We start from the raw sequence: 15,698 nt of genomic DNA on the forward strand, positions 1-15,698 counted from the left end.
ACCCCTTATACCGAATAATGGTATATTTGAAATGGGAGTATTTTACCGGGGGGGCCTCTGGACCTTAAGAAAGAGAATGAGAACTGGAGGAGTGCAGATGATGGAAGGGCCTCTCCCTGGGATGGAGAACATGGAGAAGCACAGGGTGGGGGAGGGAGAGCACTGGAGTCTGGGTGGCTAGGAATCATGTCAGAACATGCCTCTCTGTTGCTCAAGTAAGTGTAAAAGAGAAGTCCTTCCCACAGCTTTCTGAACTCTGTACGATGTGGCCCAGCTTCTCCAGCTCACCTCCCACCTCCTTCTCTTTCATCCTCTTGCGCCAGCCTGGCTGTTTCTGGAACACACTTCCACCCCTGGGCCTCAGCACCTGCCCCTCCCTAATCCTGGAATTCTCTCCCCCACCTCGTGACTCATTGCCTCCCTTTCTTCAGGTTCTACTCAAATGCCAGCATATCTAAGGGGCCTTTCCTGAGCACCACAAAGGAAGGAACACACCTCCTCCCGTTCAGCATCCTTTCTCTCCTTTAGCTGCCTTGGGTTTCCTCATACCCTTACTACCTCTTGGTTCACAACCGTCCCGGGAGCTTCTCAAGTGACATCTGCAACTGGCCCTGTACATGGAGGGCGGGGAGAGGCGGAAGAAAGCGGCCGGCCACTCCAGGTAGGCAGCTGGTGGGTCTAACAGCAACGGAACTTCCCTATGAAGCCGGTCTTGGACGGCAGCAATGCGAATGGATCTCCACAGCCACCCGCCAAACTTGAGTGGTTCATAGAGAGGCCTCAACCGGGTTCAGTCACATACACCATGCAGGTGTTCTGAATACCACTTTGCTGTCTTGAGGCTGTGTCCTTGGAGCAGCCTCTGGGAGTGGGAAATGCCAGCAGAACCCACATTCCAAGGACAGGGGTGGGGGTAAGAGCCGCCGAGTGCCTGGGTCCAGCTCATGGGTCAATCAGCTACCACGTCCTCTCAGTGGTCTTCCCAACACCAGCACCCAGTGTCTCTTTACGTCCGTATGTTCCCCTCATGGAAACTTCAGACAGAGAGGAGAGGATACGCCTCATCAGTACTCTGTCTCCAGCACCTAGAATTGGCTCATGGTAGACGCTCCATCCGCAGTTCTTGCGTGAACAAATGAAATCAGTTTGAGACATGCTGAATTAGATCGTTTACATGTCGGCGGGGGTCCCCACAAGCAGATGGATCATACGGGTTCATTAGGGAAGTCTGGGCTGTAGATTGGGAATCAGCAGCATATGGCGTGAAATGGATGAGACCAGGCAGCGAGGAAGGAGAGAACACCTGAGAACACCTGAGAACACCAATCTTGAGGTCCAGGTAAAGGAGAATGGATCTAAGAAGGGACTACCTTAGAAAGAGTAGTGAGATACTGAAAATCAAAGCTGGGGAGGAGAGGCATCCTGGAAGTGAGCTCCAGAGGGTGTCCCAGTGAGGGAATGGCAGTGTCAGAGGCTGCCGAGTGAGACTGGGTCCTTGGAGCAGGGTCCTCAGAATGGTGAGGGGAGAAGCCAGATGGCAAGGAGCTGAGGACTGAATTGGAGGTGAGATGGGGACAGTAGAAGCGGGAGTGAAAGAACAGAGTTAGTTGAGGAGTAACAGAAGCCTATTTGAATGAAGATGGCGGATTGAATTCGTCTGTTGATGGAGTGAAACCCAGGAAGTGAAGGGAGAAGACGGATTTGAGGCTGAAGATGGAGATCTGACCACAGTAGGTGGGAAAGCACCTCTTCTATTGTTGAGGACAGGAAGAAGGAGTAGGCACGGAGGTAAGCAACACTGAGGTGGGATTTAGGCAGTGGGGCAACAATGGAGGACTTCCCGCCTGAGAAGCATGCTCTGTCTCTGTCTCTCTCAGTAAAAGAAGAGGTAATGTGACCTGCTGACTAAAGGGAGAAAGTGATGGGTGGATTTCTAAAGAGACTATCGCGTTTGAAATCCCAGCTCCAGGGCATGGGATGGCATGGTGCCTAGGGAAATCTTCCGAGGGTGTCTGGAGGTGGCCAAGGCCAGCTGGGACTAGAGACCACGATTTTTTTTTTTAAGATTTTATTTATTCATCAGAGAGCGAAAGAGGGAGAACACAAGCAGGGGAAATGGCAGGCAGAGGAAGAGGGAGAAGCAGACTCCCCGCAGAGTAGGGGATGCCTGATGTGGGGCTCGATGCCAGGACCCTGGGATCATGACCTGAGCCGCAGACAGTCACTTAACCAGCTGAGCCCCCCAGGTGCCCTGGAGACCACGATTCTTGTAACAAGACCAGTGTTTTGTATTGATGCTTCCCAGTCTTGATATGCATAGGAATCACCTGGGGACCTTGTTAAACTACAGATTTGGACTCAGTGGGCCTGGGGCAGGGCTGACATTCTGCAGTTCCCACAAGCACCCAGGTGAGGCTGATGCTGAGGACCTTTTTTTTTTTTAAAGATTTTATTTATTTGACAGAGAGAGACACAGTGAGAGAGGGAACACAAGCAGGGGGAGCGGGAGAGGGAGAAGCAGGCTTCCCGCCGAGCAGGGAGCCCGATGCGGGGTTCGATCCCAGGAACCTGGGATCACGACCCGAGCCGAAGGCAGGCACTTAACGACTGAGCACCCAGGTGCCTCTGATGCCGAGGACCTTTGAGTGAAAGGTGGTTGGGGACTTTTTTTTCCAGCCACGCTCAGCAGCCCCAGGGTCACAGAGGACCGGTGGAGAGTGGAAGCCTGGGCTGGAGCTCTGCTAGGTGAGCTCCATAGAAGGAAAAGGGGGAAAGGAAAGCTGAGGAGGTTAAGAGGAGCCTTCAGCCAGGGGCTACACGTCCAACGTGAGAGAGAAGGACTCTGAAGAAGGAAGCAGGCATCTGAGGGGTGGAGGTAAAGAGCTCACAGAACTGAAAGTAGCTCGAGTTGTTAGATTTTCTCGGCAAGACAGATAAAAAACAAGTGATGTAGTTTCCAGAGGCTGATATACGAGTGCACCTAACATTGCCATACACTGGAGGAAAAATAATACTACCCACAATCAGTTCATAGTACTCTCTAAACACACAAAAGTTAAACTGAGTGCATTAAAAAATCCTATCCTCTTTCCTTTTAAATAAATGTCTCCTCTTTCCCTGTTATCTTTGCTCTGGATTTTACATTTCTACTAGGCAGATTTTACCTGGGGATTTACATTTACACAGCCCAACATTGCAGAGGGAGCTTGGCCAATCGACATATTCAAATACTTTAGTTCTGGGCAAGAACATGGACTTAAATGATCCATGAATCTAATCATTCTTCATCAGGAAAACCTGTTACCAGCTTTCTCTGTAAAACAGCATAATTCCATTATTTCACAGTTTATATTCCTTTGGAATAGGGCATCACCTACATTCTTAGAAATCTGACTCTGTTCAGTAAAAGGCTGAAATAATGTGGCAAGCCCACAGCCTAAGTGTCACACTGTCCAACTATACTGTTTTTTAATAAAAAGGACCTTTCATACTTGAATGACATTATTAACAATCTTTAGGTGCTGCATGATGGGAATGAAAAGGTATAATGTACGCCTCCCTTCCCTTGGCTCTATTCAGAGACTGAAATACACGTATGTAACAGTCTTTCGAGCAACAGCAGGCAGCATGCTCATTATGTATCACAATGAATGAAGTGAAGAGTTCATAAGGAACCCACCTTGAAAGGAAAGGTAAATCCAAGTCATTCAAAGCAAAAAGGAGTTACCAGATTATTTTGGCTTTAGGATAATTCGAAAGCAGCTTTTCCAATTAGTGTTAATCCTAATTCTGCCCTCAGTGCTGTATTTCTTTTTTGAAACCTGAAATTTATACTATGAGCTGTTGTTGGTTACCAACCAACACTCATACTGAACAATTTAATTACTGCTTTAAAATCATCATAAATTACTTCAGACATATAAAAAGGCATAAAGAATAATATACAAAATATTCTTTCATACTCCATCGGCTTTGTAGATACTCAGTTTGTTGAATGAATAAATGATTCTCATTTATTATTAAATGCCTTGTCTCCATATTTATAGTATCCTTGGAGTCAAGGACAATGTTTTAAATTTGTCTTCTTTTTCACGATGCCTATATACTGATGGTTACATGGTTGGTATTCAATAAATACTTGTAAGTTGGTTGATTATGAAAGGCTTAGTTTTCCTATGTCTGTAGCGGTCTTTAAATTTGAATCGTTATTTTGTTATTATGTGCTAACGTCGTTTATTAATACATCCTATTTTTAATGTTTGAATTAAAAATAGGGACTTGTTTAAAATCCCGATTTATAATTAGAGTAAGTCAAAAGCTAATATTGCAAAATGGTTAAGGATAGAGTTTTCTGATTAAAAAACCGACTCCGCCTCAATTTTAAGAGCCCTCCCATGACTACTAGGGATTTCATGAAATCCCGGAAAGTATTCCTACACTGCCCTGTGCATTTATTTTCTGCTTCTGCCTCTACTTCACTGTTTCAACATGGAGCTCAAGGACTGCTTGCATTAGAATTATCTGGAGTGCTTGCTGTATGGATTCCTCACCCTCACCTCAGGTTCCTCTGCATCCCAACCAGGGCAGTGGGGATGGGGGGGGACGCGGCTTGGCACTCACATCTTTCAGCTCTGCAGATGTTTCGTAAAGAAGCTTAAGTTTGAATAAATTGTTGTTGCTGTTGCCTTAGGTCTGGTTCTCTTGTTCAGCTTCCCCTCTTTTATCTTTAGATTTCTGTACCTATTCTTTCTCTTCCACTGATCCCTTCCATACCCTACCCTGCTCCCAACTCCGGCCCTTCCTTAATTCGTCTCTCTTCTTCTTCATGGCTTCTGTGATCCATCTGCCTGCCAGAATGGAAACTTTGGAATAGTCCCTCTTACAGTTCCTCTTGCCTTCCTCACTTCTATCTCGAGAGCCAGAGTCACTGGAAATCCTTCTCTTTAAGATGAGGTGCTGTAAGTCAGGGCTACCCAATGGAGCCTGTCTGCAAGAGAAGCAGCTTGTGCTTGGATAATCAATGCACTAATTCCTTTTTGATAAAGTATTGCTACAATTTTATATTCTGGTGCAAGCTCCTTAACTCTTCACGGACCAACAACAAATGGTTTGTGGAAGGCACTATTCCACCAACCACATTTGCTTATCTATGCTACTGATACATTTTTAAAGCTTTATTGAGGCATTATCCATCCATTTAAGTACACAAAAAGTATATTCAGTGTTGTGCAAACTTTACCACAACCTATTTTATTTTATTTTTTTTAAAGATTTTATTTATTTATTTGACAGAGAGAGACACAGTGAGAGAGGGAACACAAGCAGGGGGAGTGGGAGAGGGAGAAGCAGACTCTCCACTGAGCGGGGAGCCCGATGTGGGGCTCGATCCCAGGACCCTGGGATCATGACCTGAGCCGAAGACAGACGCTTAACGACTGAGCCACCCAGGCACCCCTATTTTATTTTATTTAAAGATTTGTTTATTTATTTGCCAGAGAGAGAGACACTGAGAGAGCACAAGCAGGGGGAGAGAGAGAGAGGGGGAGGGAGAAGCAGACTCCCCGCTGAGAAGGGAGCCCCACGGAGGGCTTGATCCCAGGACATGGAGATCATGACCCAAGCCGAAAGCAGATGCTTAACCATCTGAACCACCCAGGTGCCCATACCACAACCAATTTTAGAACATTTCTTCACCTCAAAAAGAAACTCAATGCTTTGGCTACCACCCATCAGTCTGCCCGACCCCCCTTCCCCCGCCCCCAGCAGATCACGAATCTACTTTCTATCTCTGTATATTTTCCTGTTCTGGATATTTTATATGAATGAAATCATGTAACATGTGATCTTTTGTGACTGGCTTCTTTCACTTTGCATAATATTTTTAAAGTTGATCCATGTTGTAGCATGTGTTAGTACTTCATGCCTTTTATGGTCAAATAATATTTCATTGTATGGATGTATTTTATTTATTCATTTATCAATTGATGGACCTATGAGTAGTTTCTATCTTTTGGATATTGTGAATAATGCTGCTATGAACATTCCTGTACAAGCTCTTGTGAGGGTGTATGTTTTGAATTCTCTTGGGTGTACACCAAGGAGTGGAATTGCTGAGTCAAATAGTAATTCTATGTTTAATCATTGAGGAGCTGTTAGACTGTTTTCCAAAGCAGATGGACCATTTTATGTTTCTATCAACAGAGTATGAGGATTCTGATTTCTCCACATTCTGTCAACACTTACTGTTATCTGACTTTTTGATTACAGCCATCCTGCTGGGTCTGAAGTGGTATCTCATTGTGATTTTAATTTGCATTTCTTTGATGACTAATGAAGATGAACATCTTTTCATTTGCTTATTGACTATCTTTGGAGAAATGTCAATTCAGATCCTTTACCCCTTTAAAAATTGAGTTATTTGTCTTTTTATTATTGGGAATTATCAGAGTTCTTTATATATTCTGGAGACAAGTCACTTATTAGATATATGATTTGCAAAGATTTTCTCCTCTGGTTTGTCTCTTCAGTTTTGATAGTATCTTTGGCAGCACAAAAGTTAATTTTGATGAAGTCCAAATTGTCTATTTTTCTGCTGATGTTCATGCTTTTGGTATTACATTTAAGAATTCCCTCCAGGGGCACCTGGCTGGCTCAGCCGATTAAGTGTCTGCCTTTGACTCAGGTCACGGTCCCAGAGTCCTGGGACTGAGCCCCGCATCGGGCTCCCTACTCATCGGGGAGTCTGCTTCTCTCTCTCCCCATCACCCCACTTGTGCTCGCTCTCTCACTCTGTCTCTCTCTCAAATAAATAAATAAAATTAAAAAAAAATTCCTTCCAGGGGCACCTGGCTGGATCAGTTGGTAAAGCATGTGACTCTTGATCTTGGGATTGTGAGTTGGAGCCCCACATTGGGTATAGAAATTACTTGAAAATAAAACCTTAAAAAAAATTCCTTCCAAATCCAGGGTCATAAAGAATTACCCCATGATTTTGTCTAAGAGTTTTATAGTTTTGATTCTGCCATTTAGGTCTTTGATCCACTTTTTAGTTTATTATTGTATACGGTATGACATCATATTATTGTATATGGTCCAGCTTCAGTTTTTTGTATGTGGCTTTCCAGTTGTTCCTGTACTATCTATTGACAAGACAATTCTTTCCCTACTGAAAAATCTTGGTACCATAGTTTAAAAATCAATTGACTACAGATATAAGGATTTATTTCTGGACTTTCAACTCTATTCCATTGGCCAATAATGTTCATACCTATGCCAGTTCAATACTGTCTTTTTAAAAATTCATTAATGTTTTAATTCCAGTGTAATTAACATACAGTGTCATGTTAGTTTTAGGTGTACAATATAGTGATTCAACAATTCTATACATTACTCAGTGCTCATCATGATAAATATACTCTTAATCCCCTTCACTTATTTTGCCCACCCCCCCATCTTCCCTCTGGTAACCACCAGTTTGTTCTTTATATTTAAGAGTGGGGTTTTTTTTTGTTTGTCTCTTTTTTCTTCATTTGTTTTATTTCTTAAATTCCACATATGAGTGAAATTATATGGTTTTTGTCTTTCTCTATTTCACTTAGCATTATACCTCTAGAGCCATCCATGTTGTTGCAAATAGCAAGATTTCATTCTTTTTTATGGCTGAGTGATATTCCTCTGTGTGTGTGTGTGTGTGTGTGTGTGTGTGTGTGTGTGTTTACACACCATATCTTCTTTATCCGTTCATCTATCAAAGATCACTTGGGTTGCTTCCATAATTTGGCTATTGTAAATAATGCTGAGTGGCACCAGGATGACTCCATTGGTTAAGTGTCCAACTCTTGATTTCAGCTTAGGTCATGATCTCAGGGTTGTGAGATGGTGCCCCACCCACATGGGCTCTGCACTGGCTATAGAGCCTGCTTGAGATTCTCTCCCTCTCCCTTTACCCCTCCCCCCTTCTAAAAAAATAATAAAATAAAATAATGTTGCAATAAACATAGGGGTGTATATATCTTTTTGAATAAGTGTTATTGTATTCTTGGAGTAAATACACAGTAGTGGAATTACTGATTCTGTTTTTAATTTTTTGAGGAATCTCCATACTGTTTTCCACAATGACTGTACCAGTTTTCATTCCCACCAACAGTGCTGAGGGTTCATATTATCTTGATTACTGTTGCTTTGTAGTAACTTTTGAAATTGGAATCGGGGGTCTTACAACTCTTCTATTTCAAGATTATTGTAGCTATTCCAAGCCCCTTAAATTTCATATGAATTCTAGATTCAGCTTGTCAGTTCATACAAAGAAGTGAGCTAGGGTTCCGCTAAGGATTGCATTGAATCTGTAGATCAATTTGGGGATTATTATCATCTTAACAATATGAAGTCCTCCAACCCATGAACGTGAGATGTCTTTCCATTTATTTAGATCTTAAGGTCCTTCAAAAATGTTTTATAGTGGGACGCCTGGGTGGCTCAGTCAGTTAAGTGTCTGCCATCGGCTGAGCCCATGATCCCAGGGTCCTGAGATCTAGTACAGCATCGGACTCCTTGCTCAGCGGGAAGCCTGCTTCTCCCTCTTCCGGCTACTCCCCCTGCTTGTGCTTGCTCTGTCTCTCTCTCTCTCTAACAAATGGATAAATCAAATCTTTAAAAAAAATGTCTTATAGTGTTCAGAGTATAAGTTTGGAAGTTTTATTCAATTTATTCCAAACTCTATTCGTGTTGATTCTATTATAAATGGAATTGTTTTCTTAATTTCATTCTTGAATCATTCATTTATAGTTTTTTACTTATCAGGGACACAGAGGAAAATTCAACTGTTGTGGTTGCAGGGAAAACTTGGCTGATAGCCTGTGAGTGAGCATTTCTCAAAATGCACTCCTTCCAAAGCATCAAGTGTTCTGTGTCAAATAATTTTGGAAGATGTTATCCTTCTTAAAGCCTTGTGATACCTATAAACATATAGAAGGGTCTGTGAAGCCAGGCAGCACGTTAAAGCTTTAAATCCTGTAAAAAGAAAAGCTCTTTTGTCTCTTTTGAAGTACATAAACATGAATGCAAATGATTTTTTTATGATGTGAGAAGATACAGAATTTATGTGGCTGAGGTCTTGAAAGACAAAACCAAGCTATTTCATAATTTTGCCTAGAGTAATCATTAATGGTTGGTCATGATATTTGTTGTAAAATGCATTAAGTGCCAGTGAAAATATTTCTTTTTGAATGTGATACTTAACTTCAGCCAGTAAAATTCTGCCCTTTTGTTGAATTTTTTTCCCTTGGATTACATTTTCTAAATAGGTTTCCTAACTAAATGTTAATATCAATACCTGATAATAAGAGTAGGATACTTAAGACTGGAGGAATGGGGCCTTCCTTGGGGAACAATTAGATGCATAAGAGGCACACAGTAATTTTAAATTTAGGAAGGTAAGGTATAAAAAAGCAACATAGCCTGAGGAGTTGGACATGCTCTTGTTTGATTCTTAGATCCACATGTATTATTTGAGAGATAGTGGACCTATCTAATGGCTTCCCTGAATTTCATTAAAATGGTCTTAATAGCTGTATCACTTTATCAAATGCATAGTATGGTACATACATAACTCAAATGAAAAGTAGCTTTGTTTCCTAAAGTAGGGATGTAGTATTTATTATTCCATTTTTGCATATATATATATATGTCTTTTTGGATCCTTCCAGTTTGGGTCTGATTTGAAGGAAAACTGGAGTTTGAACTCCAGGACCTGTAAAAAGCCTTGCTTAAAGAGTGGGTCCAAGCATTCCACTCATCTGAACTATACTCAGAGCTGGCCCTGGTAAAATTTGGAACTGGGACTCTTCTTTCCAACTGCTTTCCCTGTAACTCATTCCCTCCCTTCCTCTGAAATACCAGTCTGTCCTGACAAAATCAACTTTCTGGAAAAAGTAATGTGTCAGTCTGTCTGAGCTGCTATAACAAAATTCCAGAGCCTGAATGAGTTATACACAGCAAACATTTATTTCTCACCGTTCTGGAGTCTGGTAAACCCAGGATGATGGCAATGGCAGATTCGGTGTCTAGTGAAAGCTCTCTTCTGGGTTGCAGACAGCCAGCTTCTTGCTGTGTGCTCACATAGTGGTGGGGGCTAGCGAGCTCTGGCAGGCCTCTTTTTTTTTTTTAATTCTTGTTAATTTCCTTTAGCATCTAGTTTATTTCTGAGGAAAGTCAATGAACCTTGGCAATCACCACCCAATCTCATTGTCCTTATAGTTATTCTTGTGTTCCATAGTTTCAATTGCCTGATATACTGACTATGCCAGTGGATACTGTGAGACAATTTGTATATTGTTTTTCTTCTTTTTTTGAGTGTTTCAAATTTTTATTTAAATTCTAATTAGTTAAGGGGCGCCTGGGTGGCTCAGTTGGGTAAGCATCTGCCTTCAGCTCAGGTCATGATTCCAGGGTCCTGGGATCAAGCCCCGCATCAGGCTCCCGGCTCAGTGGGGAGTCTGCCTCTCCCCCAGCACATGCTCTTTCACTCTCAATCTCTCTCTCAAATAAATAAATAAATAAAATCTTTAAATAAATAAATAAATTCTAGTTAGTTAACATATAATGTAATCATGGTTTCAGGAGTAGAATTTAGTGATTCTATTATCTTCTTATCATAAACATACATATTAATATTATAGTTTTGTAGATTGTTTTCCCCTGGTTTGCAACTTCCTCAGGGGCCATATTCGGTTTTTATGAGGGCATTAATTTCACTTCTCCCAAGGCATTAATCCCATTCAGGAGGGCTCCACCCTCTTGGCCTAACCATTTCCCAAAGGCCCCACCTCCTAACACCATCACATTGGACATTAGGATTTCAATATGAATTTTGGGAGGGTACTCACTTTCAAACCATAGCATAATGTAAAATTGGGCCAACAAGTTACCTGTAGCAGTGATGTTCCCAATTTTTCTGTTCCCTCTATGGACTGAAAGGCATTATTTCTAGATAAGGAAATGTTGGAACTTTTGTCATGGAGGCCATGAGAAGGTCTGAGTTCTGTTTTGAATAGGTAATTCTTTCCAAATGTTGCTGGTTTTATTATGTTTGCTTGATGACCAATTCCATTATACCTCCTCTACTTGGTTCCCAATCACCACCGTTCCGGGAGCGGAAAGTATCAAGCTTGGGTTTTTGATGCTTTCTTGGCCTTATGTCTGATGCTAGGAAGTTGGGGTAGGAGGAAGACAGAGAACAGTTAGCTGCAAGGAGAGTAAGTAGGCAGATGGAAAATATCAATAGAGTTCAGACCTAACAGTAAAGCCTAACTAGGTGGCTGCTAGTCTTTGTTATTACAATCTCCAATTTTTTTTTGTACTAGAAATAACAATTCTCTAAGAAAATCTGTTGACATGAAAATAGAATTACAGCAAGTTACTGGGGGCTATGGTATTGATTTTTTTCTTTTATTCTTGACTTTCCTGCAATTTAGGTCTATTAGCAAACGATTTTGTGACTTGTCTTAAGCTGATGATTAAAATTTAACATAAAAAAATCAGTCAAGGAATAGAACAAGGGAGCTTCAGGAATGAGAACAAATCAATTCAACAAAAATTTCCCTGGTCCATGGGGTGGTCTTTAAGGAAGAGGGAAAATGTAGGTGGCTTTTTCTGAGGAGAAGTGAAATGAATGGTCAGCTCATTCAGGGCCCAAACAGCCCTAATGCTAAGCTATTTCTTTTGTGGGGACTCAAGGCTCAACTCTCACCAGTGGAAAAAGAAGTTGGATGATGAGATTAGGTGAAACTATGTTTCCCAGAATCATGACTTCCCCCTCACCATGACCTCTGAAGAGGACACTTTAATAAAAGGGTAAGATACCAAAATAACTTTTTAAACAGCAAGGGCATTTTTTTAAAAGATTTTATTTATTTATTTGAGAGAGAGAATGAGAGAGAGAGAGCGAGCCAGCACATGAGAGGGGGGAGGGTCAGAGGGAGAAGCAGACTCCCTGCTGAGCAGGGAGCCTGATGCGGGACTCGATCCCGGGACTCCAGGATTATGACCTGAGCTGAAGGCAATCGCTTAACCAACTGAGCCACCCAGGCGCCCCAAGCAAGGGCATTTTTGATATTGCCAAAGCCAAGCACAAAATGGATCTAGTCACAGGTCTTTCTCCTAATTGTTATACTAGGATATTTTATTTTTTTGATCCTCACTGGCAAACAATGGATGCTCTCATTCAGTGCTGTTGAAAGAAGTCTGGCTGCATTCATTCTTTCAGACGCCAACAGTGTAGGCAAAATATGAAATGTTTAGTATCAAGTTACAGAAAAGAAAGTTCCCTAAAGCTGTGAAAGGGAGAATGTAACTCATTGGTCATATTTCTCAAATTACTACTCTACATTTGAATAATGGTAAGAGTCAAATCCTAGAAATATTTAGCTACAAGGAGGAATTGAATCCAAATTCCTTACATTTTACAGATGAAGAAACTAGAAACCCAGGGAAATTACGCTTCAGAACAAATGATTTAACGAATAAAACCTGTAAAAGTGACGCCAGGGCCTCCAAAACAGCTGTGAAAAACATCGTTTGAGATCAGTTCCTGGAGACGATTGAACAAACAAGAAATCTGAAAAAGTGAAAAGTGGGAGAGAGCTTAATTAAAAAAGCAAGAATGTGGCAGTGTGTTAAATTCCTGCGAGAAATTCAAAACCAAGGTACTCGCCAAACACTTCAGGCTTTGGCTCTTCTGTATTATCAGATCCCCATAAGTAGGTGAAGCAGTCGTTACATGGTTGTCAGAGGTCCTCTGGGAAGGGTCAGCTCAGCTATTAGGGAGATTACTTCACCACCAGTAACCGAAGAAAGCAGGGAATTTATGGATGAAGTGTTCAGAGAGACAGATTTTTAAAATGACAACCCATAAATGATGCTTGCCTGGACTTAATATTAGAATCACTGGGATTTTTTTTTTCTTTCTGTTCTTAGAACTCTACTAGCAATCACTCTTGATTCATCATGTTATTCTCCATCAGGTTATTTATCAGAAGGAAAGTTCTCATTCTACAGATAAGAAAATTAAGAACAAAATAGAAGGAGAGAATCAACAGTAACATGTCCTCTGTTAAGCTTCCAAGGCCTTGATTCATTGTTTAACCAGAGGTCCCATAATCCTCAATAAGGGGAAAATTTCAAGGCCAAGACTGTGAAGGAGTCATTACTTGTTAGTAAGAGGGAGACAATAATAACCCTGACCCATTTTATCTCATTTTTCTAGGAATGAAAGAATGTACTGTAGTGTAGTAGGCAAGTTATTACAATTTCCAAGACATGGTCTCTAAAACCCTTTTCTGTAAGAATGAGCTAATACTAACTCTATTTAGAGCAAATAGAATAGGAAACTCCAAATGGGATCATGACACTCCACAGCTTAAAACCCCTTCAGTGTTTTTCATGGACTTTTCAGGGCCAAAGATAAAAATCCCTAACATGTACTAATAGACCCTGCTTGATCTGACCCTGGCCATAGTCTGCTCTCACTTCCTCAACTCCACTTCGATCCATCCTACCTGGCAGTTTCACACATGCTATTGCTAGACTTAGGGCTCAACCTCCTTTCTTGGGAAAACCTTCCCTAGTCGCCACCCTCATGATGTTTTCCCCCACTAATCACAGTTATTTAAGGAACATGCTTAATGTCCTTCACATGCTTTCATAGAGGCATGCTCTATGCCTCCCGTTTACTCCTATATCTATGGCACCTGGCATCCCAGCTAGTACATGGTAGGTGTTCAAATAATTGTGGAATGAAAGGCGACAACAGCTGATTTAAATACCTGATACAAAGTAAATACTCAATATTAACAGCTATGTTAATTTTGAATTTGTTTTACTTTCCCTCTGTTGCTTCATTTGCCTTGTTATCAGTTGTTTGGTGTTACAAGATGTCCACCCAGCACTTGGGGAGGAAATCCGGAGTGCAGGGGACTAACAGTGTGCTACCATATGCGATAGGAGCTTGATACACATCTGTACTCATTGACGATGATGATGGCAAAGCGGCCTGGCTCAGAAAGATCTAGAACCCCGACTTTGGGCCTACTACCCATATAAACTAGGTTAGCTCTCATTAACTATGGTGATACTATATTAGCTATCTGTTTAAAAATTCCTGAAGTTTTCTTAGTTTAAGTGTTTATTACAAATGACTTATTCTGCTATGGACAACTTTAGAAAGCAGAGAAGTTTTTAACTCCTGGTTCTGTCAAAAGAAGCTGAAGAATGTTTATCAGAAATAAGATATTTTTAATACCTAGTCTCAACAAATAGTGATATTCACTGTTCTGACTATCTCCTTTAGAGTGGGCCCTAAAACAACCTCCTGGGTAGTAAACTGATAGTAGGATTGGGAAGGAGATTAAAATCACAAACTCTGGAGGAGACAGAATTGGGTTCATATCTTTACGACTTACAGCAGCATGATATATCATCCTTGGGCATATCAACCTTCCTAGCCTCCATTTGCTCATCTGTAAAATGTGGTTTATAATAAGCAATACCAACGTTTGATGAATCCATCTGACATTGTTGAAAATAACAACATAAATATCCTATTCTAGCAGTGTTTTTCGACAGTGGTAGGAAGGAAGGATTTTGTCTTCCAGGGGATAAAATGTCTGGAGACATTTTTGTTCCAGTGGGGGTGGGTGGGTGGATGGGTTGCGGAGAGGTGGGATGCTACTGACTTCTAATGGGTAGAGACCAGGAAGGCTGGTAAACATCTCAAAATGCGTATGACAGGTCTTCAAAGGATTATCCAGTTCAAAAAGTCAATAGTATTCCTGGCTGAGAGCCTGTTTATAACGAGGCTGCAAAACCCTGTTTATAGTGAAATGGTTAAATAATCAGGACAGTCATTAGAAGAATGAGATGATCTAGGGACAGACATAAAAAGATTGCCAGGACATAAAGTAAAGCAACTCACAGAGTTGTATTTATAATATAATGCCATTAATAACTGACCTCTCTTCTGTGTGCCTGTGTGGGTTTCCACATACATATAAAAGATCTGGAAGGATACATACCAGCTTGTTAATCAGTGACATTTATGGGGGAAAAGGCATGTTGAGGACTGTTTGCATTCCTTAATCGACACACTTTTTAATGGATTTTTACAACCAGAAGGTATTACATTTATAATTTTGCTAACTTTTATTTTTTTATATTTTCAAAAATATTTTGTCAGACAGAGAGAGAGAGAACACAAGCAGGGAGAGTGGCAGGCAGAGGGAGAAGCAGGCTCCCCGCTGAGCAAGGAGCCCGATGCAGGACTCAAAACCAGGACTCTGAGATCATAACCTGAGCCGAAGGCAGACGCTTAACCCACTGAACCACCCCAGCATCCCTAATTTTGATAACTTCTTAAAAAATATTCCGAGCTCATGCAAGTCTCATGAGGACTAATGCAAGTAGATAATGAAAGTGATATGTTGGCCAAGTGCCAACATACAGTAAGTGCCAAAAAATAATAGTTACAGTTATTGTTTTGTTATTAGAAAAAGTCTATTTCTTTTTCTTGAAAATTGAGGGAGTTAGTTCAGGAAGTGAAGGTATGCAGGCAAATATAGTAATTAGGGAATTTCATTAATGATTTTGTAGAACTTCAGATGTGGCAGCGTTTGTTTTTTTAAAATTATGTAAGTTTCATTTTGTGC

This window comes from Zalophus californianus, chromosome 1, assembly GCF_009762305.2.
Source record: "Zalophus californianus isolate mZalCal1 chromosome 1, mZalCal1.pri.v2, whole genome shotgun sequence".
Lineage (NCBI taxonomy): Eukaryota > Metazoa > Chordata > Mammalia > Carnivora > Otariidae > Zalophus > Zalophus californianus.